Below are 9,187 nucleotides of genomic sequence, written 5' to 3'. Positions count from 1 at the left end.
GAGGTATATGTCGGCAAGAAAATCGTTTCTTCAAACGCGGTATGTTACAGCCGCCTGGCATTTATTCTACACACTATCTACTCCTCTCTGCGTGCCATCTGTCCACCTCTACCTTTATTACAGGCAATGATGTCGACGCGGAACAGGAGCTTAGGCTGCCATGCGGTCCCACATCTCACTTCCCAGACCGGTACAACCTCGAACTTTGGACTAATTGAATTTTTCAAGCTTTTTCTGTTTTGCTACGTGTTCTCGCGCATGGACACTTCGGCTCATACAAAAAGGAGGGATATGTCTGCAAGAAAATCGTTTCTTCAAATCGGTATGTTGCAGCCGCCTCGTGTTTATTCTGCACAGGATTTACTCCTCTCTGCGTGCCATCTGCCCATCTCTACCTTTAGTCAGGCAATAATGTCGACGTGGAGTTGGACCTTAGGCTGCCATGCAGTCGCACATTTCACTTCCCAGACTGGCACAACCTGAAACTTTCAACTAATTAAATTTTTCAAGCTTTTTCTGTTTTGCTACGTGTTCTCGCACATGGGCACTTCGGCACATACAAAAAGGAGGGATATGTCTGCAAGACAAATGGTTTCTTCAAAAGCGGTATGTTACACCCCCGTGGTATTTATTCTGCACAGGATTTACTCCTCTCTGCTTGCCATCTGTCCACCTCTACTTTAATACAGGCAATGATGTCGACGCGGAATAGGAGCTTAGGCATCCATGCAGTCCCACAGTTCACTTCCCAGACCGGTACAACCTCAAACTTTCAGCTCATTGAATGTTTCAAGCTTTTTCTCTTTTGAAACATGTTCACGCACATGGACACTACGGCACATACAAAAAGAAGGGATATGTCTGCAAGAAAATGGTTTCTTCAAAGTGGTATGTAAGAGCCGCCTGGTATTTATTCTGCACAGGATTTACTCCTCTCTGTTTGCCATCTGGCCAGTTCTACCTTCATTACAGGCAATGATGTCGACGCGCAATAGGAGCTTAGGCTGCCATGCAGTCCGACATTTCACTTCGCAGACCGGTACAACCTCGAACTTTCAGCTAATTGAATGTTTCAAGCTTTTTCTATTTTGCTACGTGTTCTCGCGCATGGACACTACGGCACATACAAAATGGATGTATATGTCGGCAAGAAAATCGTTTCTTCAAACGCGGTATGTTACAGCCGCCTGGCATTTATTCTACACACTATCTACTCCTCTCTGCGTGCCATCTGTCCACCTCTACCTTTATTACAGGCAATGATGTCGACGCGGAACAGGAGCTTAGGCTGCCATGCGGTCCCACATCTCACTTCCCAGACCGGTACAACCTCGAACTTTGGACTAATTGAATTTTTCAAGCTTTTTCTGTTTTGCTACGTGTTCTCGCGCATGGACACTTCGGCTCATACAAAAAGGAGGGATATGTCTGCAAGAAAATTGTTTCTTCAAATCGGTATGTTGCAGCCGCCTCGTATTTATTCTGCACAGGATTTACTCCTCTCTGCGTGCCATCTGCCCATCTCTACCTTTATTCAGGCAATAATGTCGACGTGGAGTTGGACCTTAGGCTGCCATGCAGTCGCACATTTCACTTCCCAGACTGGCACAACCTGAAACTTTCAACTAATTAAATTTTTCAAGCTTTTTCTGTTTTGCTACGTGTTCTCGCACATGGGCACTTCGGCACATACAAAAAGGAGGGATATGTCTGCAAGACAAATGGTTTCTTCAAAAGCGGTATGTTACACCCCCCTGGTATTTATTCTGCACAGGATTTACTCCTCTCTGCTTGCCATCTGTCCACCTCTACTTTAATACAGGCAATGATGTCGACGCGGAATAGGAGCTTAGGCATCCATGCAGTCCCACAGTTCACTTCCCAGACCGGTACAACCTCAAACTTTCAGCTCATTGAATGTTTCAAGCTTTTTCTCTTTTGAAACGTGTTCACGCACATAGACACTACGGCACATACAAAAAGGAGGGATATGTCTGCAAGAAAATGGTTTCTTCAAAGTGGTATGTAAGAGCCGCCTGGTATTTATTCTGCACAGGATTTACTCCTCTCTGCGTGCCATCTGCCCCCCTCTACCTTTATTACAGGCAATGATGTCGACACGGAATAGAAGCTTAGGCTGCCATGCAGTCCCACATTTTACTTCGCAGACCTGTACAACCTCGAACTTTCAACTAATTTAATGTTTCAAGCTTCTTCTGTTTTGCAACATGTTCTCGCGCATAGACACTTCGGCACATACAAAACGGAGGTATATGTCTGCAAGAAAATCGTTTCTTCAAACGCGGTATGATACAGCCGCCTGGCATTTATTCTACACACTATCTACTCCTCTCTGCGTGCCATCTGTCCACCTCTACCTTTATTACAGGCAATGATGTCGACGCGGAACAGGAGCTTAGGCTGCCATGCGGTCCCACATCTCACTTCCCAGACCGGTACAACCTCGAACTTTGGACTAATTGAATTTTTCAAGCTTTTTCTGTTTTGCTACGTGTTCTCGCGCATGGACACTTCGGCTCATACAAAAAGGAGGGATATGTCTGCAAGAAAATGGTTTCTTCAAATCGGTATGTTGCAGCCGCCTCGTATTTATTCTGCACAGGATTTACTCCTCTCTGCGTGCCATCTGCCCCCCTCTACCTTTATTACAGGCAATAATGTCGACGCGGAATAGAAGCTTAGGCTGCCATGCAGTCCCACATCTCACTTCCCCGACCGGTACAACCTCGAACTTTCGACCAATTGAATTTTTCAAGCTTTTTCTGCTTTGCTACGTGTTCTCGCGCATGGACACTTCGGCTCATACAAAAAGGAGGGATATGTCTGCAAGAAAATCGTTTCTTCAAATCGGTATGTTGCAGCCGCCTCGTATTTATTCTGCACAGGATTTACTCCTCTCTGCGTGCCATCTGCCCATCTCTACCTTTATTCAGGCAATAATGTCGACGTGGAGTTGGACCTTAGGCTGCCATGCAGTCGCACATTTCACTTCCCAGACTGGCACAACCTGAAACTTTCAACTAATTAAATTTTTCAAGCTTTTTCTGTTTTGCTACGTGTTCTCGCACATGGGCACATCGGCACATACAAAAAGGAGGGATATGTCTGCAAGACAAATGGTTTCTTCAAAAGCGGTATGTTACGCCCCCCTGGTATTTATTCTGCACAGGATTTACTCCTCTCTGCTTGCCATCTGTCCACCTCTACTTTAATACAGGCAATGATGTCGACGCGGAATAGGAGCTTAGGCATCCATGCAGTCCCACAGTTCACTTCCCAGACCGGTACAACCTCAAACTTTCAGTCATTGAATGTTTCAAGCTTTTTCTCTTTTGAAACGTGTTCACGCACATGGACACTACGGCACATACAAAAAGGAGGGATATGTCTGCAAGAAAATGGTTTCTTCAAACGCGGTATGTTACAGCCGCCTGGCATTTATTCTACACACTATCTACTCCTCTCTGCGTGCCATCTGTCCACCTCTACCTTTATTACAGGCAATGATGTCGACGCGGAACAGGAGCTTAGGCTGCCATGCGGTCCCACATCTCACTTCCCAGACCGGTACAACCTCGAACTTTGGACTAATTGAATTTTTCAAGCTTTTTCTGTTTTGCTACGTGTTCTCGCGCATGGACACTTCGGCTCATACAAAAAGGAGGGATATGTCTGCAAGAAAATGGTTTCTTCAAATCGGTATGTTGCAGCCGCCTCGTATTTATTCTGCACAGGATTTACTCCTCTCTGCGTGCCATCTGCCCATCTCTACCTTTATTCAGGCAAAGATGTCGACGTGGAGTTGGACCTTAGGCTGCCATGCAGTCGCACATTTCACTTCCCAGACTGGCACAACCTGAAACTTTCAACTAATTAAATTTTTCAAGTTTTTTCTGTTTTGCTACGTGTTCTCGCACATGGGCACTTCGGCACATACAAAAAGGAGGGATATGTCTGCAAGACAAATGGTTTCTTCAAAAGCGGTATGTTACACCCCCCTGGTATTTATTCTGCACAGGATTTACTCCTCTCTGCTTGCCATCTGTCCACCTCTACTTTAATACAGGCAATGATGTCGACGCGGAATAGGAGCTTAGGCATCCATGCAGTCCCACAGTTCACTTCCCAGACCGGTACAACCTCAAACTTTCAGCTCATTGAATGTTTCAAGCTTTTTCTCTTTTGAAACATGTTCACGCACATGGACACTACGGCACATACAAAAAGGAGGGATATGTCTGCAAGAAAATGGTTTCTTCAAAGTGGTATGTAAGAGCCGCCTGGTATTTATTCTGCACAGGATTTACTCCTCTCTGTTTGCCATCTGGCCAGTTCTACCTTCATTACAGGCAATGATGTCGACGCGCAATAGGAGCTTAGGCTGCCATGCAGTCCGACATTTCACTTCGCAGACCGGTACAACCTCGAACTTTCAGCTAATTGAATGTTTCAAGCTTTTTCTATTTTGCTACGTGTTCTCGCGCATGGACACTACGGCACATACAAAATGGAGGTATATGTCGGCAAGAAAATCGTTTCTTCAAACGCGGTATGTTACAGCCGCCTGGCATTTATTCTACACACTATCTACTCCTCTCTGCGTGCCATCTGTCCACCTCTACCTTTATTACAGGCAATGATGTCGACGCGGAACAGGAGCTTAGGCTGCCATGCGGTCCCACATCTCACTTCCCAGACCGGTACAACCTCGAACTTTGGACTAATTGAATTTTTCAAGCTTTTTCTGTTTTGCTACGTGTTCTCGCGCATGGACACTTCGGCTCATACAAAAAGGAGGGATATGTCTGCAAGAAAATGGTTTCTTCAAATCGGTATGTTGCAGCCGCCTCGTATTTATTCTGTACAGGATTTACTCCTCTCTGCGTGCCATCTGCCCATCTCTACCTTTATTCAGGCAATGATGTCGACGTGGAGTTGGACCTTAGGCTGCCATGCAGTCGCACATTTCACTTCCCAGACTAGCACAACCTGGAACTTTCAACTAATTAAATTTTTCTAGCTTTTTCTGTTTTGCTACGTGTTCTCGCGCATGGACACTTCGGCACATACAAAAAGGAGCGATATGTCTTCAAGACAAATGGTTTCTTCAAATGCGCTATGTTACACCGCCCTGGTATTTATTCTGCACAGGATTTACTCCTCTCTGCTTGATATCTGTCCACCTCTGCCTTTATTACAGGCAATGATGTCGACGCGGAATAGGAGCTTAGGCTGCCATGCAGTGCCATAGTTCACTTCCCAGACCGGTATAACCTCGAACTTTCAGCGAATTTAATTTTTCAAGCTTTCTTTCTGTTTTGCAACGTGTTCTCGCGCATGGGCACTTCGGCACATACAAAAAGGAGGGATATGTCTGCAAGACAAATGGTTTCTTCAAAAGCGGTATGTTACACCCGCCTGCTATTTATTCTGCACAGGATTTACTCCTCTCTGCTTGCCATCTGCCCACCTCTACCTTTATTACAGGCAATGATGTCGACGCGGATAGAAGCTTAGGCTCGCATGCAGTCCCACATTTATCTTCGCAGACCGGTACAACCTCAAACTTTCAACTAATTGAATATTTCAAGCCTTTTCTGTTTTGCAACGTGTTCTCGCGCATAGACAGTTCAGCACATACAAAAAGGAGGGATATGTCTGCAAGTAAATGGGTTCTTCAAATGCGGTATGTTACAGCCGCCTGGTATTTATTCTGCACAGGATCTACTCCTATCTGCGTGCCATCTGCCCATCTCTAACTTTATTCAGGCAATGATGTCGACGCGGAATAGGACCTTAGGCTGCCATGCAGTCCCACAGTTCACTTCCCAGACCAGTACAACCTCAAACTTTCAACTAATTGAACTTTTCAAGCTTTTTCTTTTTTGCAACGTGTTCACGCACATGGACACTACGGCGCATACAAAAAGGAGGGGTATGTCTGCAAGAAAATGGTTTCTTCAAAGTGGTATGTGAGAGCCGCCTGATATTTATTCTGCACAGGATTTACTCCTCTCTGCTTGCCATCTGCCCACCTCTACCTTTATTACAGGCAGTGATGTCGACGCGGAATAGGAGCTTAGGCTGCCATGCAGTCACACATTTCACTTCCCCGACCGGCACAAACTCAAACTTTCAACTAATTGAATTTTTCAAGCTTTTTCTGTTTCGCTACGTGTTCTCGCGCATGAACACTTCGGCACATACAAAAAGGAGCGATATGTCTGCAAGACAAATGGTTTCTTCAAAAGCGGTATGTTACACCCCCCTGGTGTTTATTCTGCACAGGATTTACTCCTCTATGCTTGCCATCTGTCCACCTCTACTTTTAATACAGGCAATGATGTCGACGCGGAATAGGAGCTTAGGCATCCATGCAGTCCCACAGTTCACTTCCCAGACCAGTACAACCTCAAACTTTCAACTAATTGAACTTTTCAAGCTTTTTCTTTTTTGCAACGTGTTCACGCACATGGACACTACGGCACATACAAAAAGGAGGGATATGTCTGCAAGAAAATGGTTTCTTCAAAATGGTATGTAAGAGCCGCCGGGTATTTATTCGGCACAGGATTTACTCCTCTCTGCGTGCCATCTGCCCCCCTCTACCTTTATTACAGGCAATGATGTCGACACGGAATAGAAGCTTAGGCTGCCATGCAGTCCCACATTTTACTTCGCAGACCTGTACAACCTCGAACTTTCAACTAATTGAATTTTTCAAGCTTTCTCTGTTTTGCAACGTGTTCTCGCGCATGGGCACTACGGCACATACAAAAAGGCGGGATATGTCAACAAGAAAATCGTTCCTTCAAATGCGCGATGTACAGCCGCCTGGTATTTATTCTGCACAGGATTTACTCCTCTCTGCGTGCCATCTGACCATCTCTACCTTTATTACAGGCAATGATGTCGACGCGGAATAGAAGCTTAGGCTGCCATGCAGTCCCACATTTTACTTCGCAGACCGGTACAACCTCGAACTTTCAACTATTTGAATTTTTCAAGCTTTTTCTGTTTTGCTACGTGTTCTCGCGCATGGAAACATCGGGACATACAAAAAGGAGGGATATGTCTGCAAGAAAATGGGTTCTTCAAATGTGATATGTTACAGCCGCCTGGTATTTATTCTGCACAGGATTTACTCCTCTCGGCGTGCCATCTGCCCATCTCTAACTTTATTCAGGCAATGATGTCGACGCGGAATAGGACCTTAGGCTGCCATGCAGTCCCACAGTTCACTTCCCAGACCAGTACAACCTCAAACTTTCAACTAATTGAACTTTTCAAGCTTTTTCTTTTTTGCAACGTGTTCACGCACATGGACACTACGGCACATACAAAAAGGAGGGGTATGTCGGCAAGAAAATGGTTTCTTCAAACTGGTATGTGAGAGCCGCCTGGTATTTATTCTGCACAGGATTTACTCCTCTCTGCGTGCCATCTGCCCCCCTCTACCTTTATTACAGGCAATGATGTCGACGCGTAATAGATGCTTAGGCTGCCATGCAGTCCCACATTTTACTTCGCAGACCTGTACAACCTCGAACTTTCAACTAATTGAATGTTTCAAGCCTTTTCTGTTTTGCAACGTGTTCTCGCGCATAGACAGTTCAGCACATACAAAAAGGCGGGATATGTCTGCAAGAAACGGGTTTCTTCAAATCGGTATGTTACAGCCGCCTGATATTTTTTCTGCACAGGATTTACTCCTCTCTGCTTGCCATCTGCCCACCTCTACCTTTATTACAGGCAGTGATGTCGACGCGGAATAGGAGCTTAGGCTGCCATGCAGTCACACATTTCACTTCCCCGACCGGCACAAACTCAAACTTTCAACTAATTGAATTTTTCAAGCTTTTTCTGTTTCGCTACGTGTTCTCGCGCATGAACACTTCGGCACATACAAAAAGGAGCGATATGTCTGCAAGACAAATGGTTTCTTCAAAAGCGGTATGTTACACCCCCCTGGTATTTATTCTGCACAGAATTTACTCCTCTATGCTTGCCAGCTGTCCACCTCTACTTTTAATACAGGCAATGATTTTGACGCGGAATAGGAGCTTAGGCATCCATGCAGTCCCACAGTTCACTTCCCAGACCGGTACAACCTCAAACTTTCAGCTCATTGAATGTTTCAAGCTTTTTCTCTTTTGCAACGTGTTCACGCACATGGACACTACGGCACATACAAAAATGAGGGATATGTCTGCAAGAAAATGGTTTCTTCAAAGTGGTATGTAAGAGCCGCCTGGTATTTATTCGGCACAGGATTTACTCCTCTCTGCGTGCCATCTGCCCACCTCTACCTTTATTACAGGCAATGATGTCGACGTGGAGTTCGACCTTAGGCTGCCATGCAGTCGCACATTTCACTTCCCAGCCTGGCACAACCTGAAACTTTCAACTAATTAAATTTTTCAAGCTTTTTCTGTTTTGCTACGTGTTCTGGCGCATGGGCACTTCGGCACATACAAAAAGGAGGGATATGTCTGCAAGACAAATGGTTTCTTCAAAAGCGGTATGTTACACCCGCCTGCTATTTATTCTGCACAGGATTTACTCCTTTCTGCTTGCCATTTGTCCACCTCTAGCTTTATTACAGGCAATGATGTCGACGCGGAATAGGAGCTTAGGCTGCCATGCAGCCCCACAGTTCACTTCCCAGACCGGTACAACCTCAAACTTTCAGCTCATTGAATGTTTCAAGCTTTTTCTGTTTTGCAACGTGTTCTCGCACATGGACACTACGGCACATACAAAAAGGAGGGATATGTCTGCAAGAAAATGGTTTCTTCAAAGTGGTATATCAGAGCCGCCTGGTATTTATTCCGCATAAGATTTACTCCTCTCTGCGTGCCATCTGCCCCCCTCTACCTTTATTACAGGCAATGATGTCGACGCGTAATAGATGCTTAGGCTGCCATGCAGTCCCACATTTTACTTCGCAGACCTGTACAACCTCGAACTTTCAACTAATTGAATGTTTCAAGCCTTTTCTGTTTTGCAACGTGTTCTCGCGCATAGACAGTTCAGCACATACAAAAAGGAGGGATATGTCTGCCAGTAAATGGGTTCTTCAAATGCGGTATGTTACAGCCGCCTGGTATTTATTCTGCACAGGATCTACTCCTGTCTGCGTGCCGTCTGCCCATCTCTAACTTTA

This window comes from Dermacentor andersoni, chromosome 5 (genome assembly GCF_023375885.2).
Source record: "Dermacentor andersoni chromosome 5, qqDerAnde1_hic_scaffold, whole genome shotgun sequence".
NCBI lineage: Eukaryota > Metazoa > Arthropoda > Arachnida > Ixodida > Ixodidae > Dermacentor > Dermacentor andersoni.
This window is presented reverse-complemented; position numbering follows the sequence as displayed.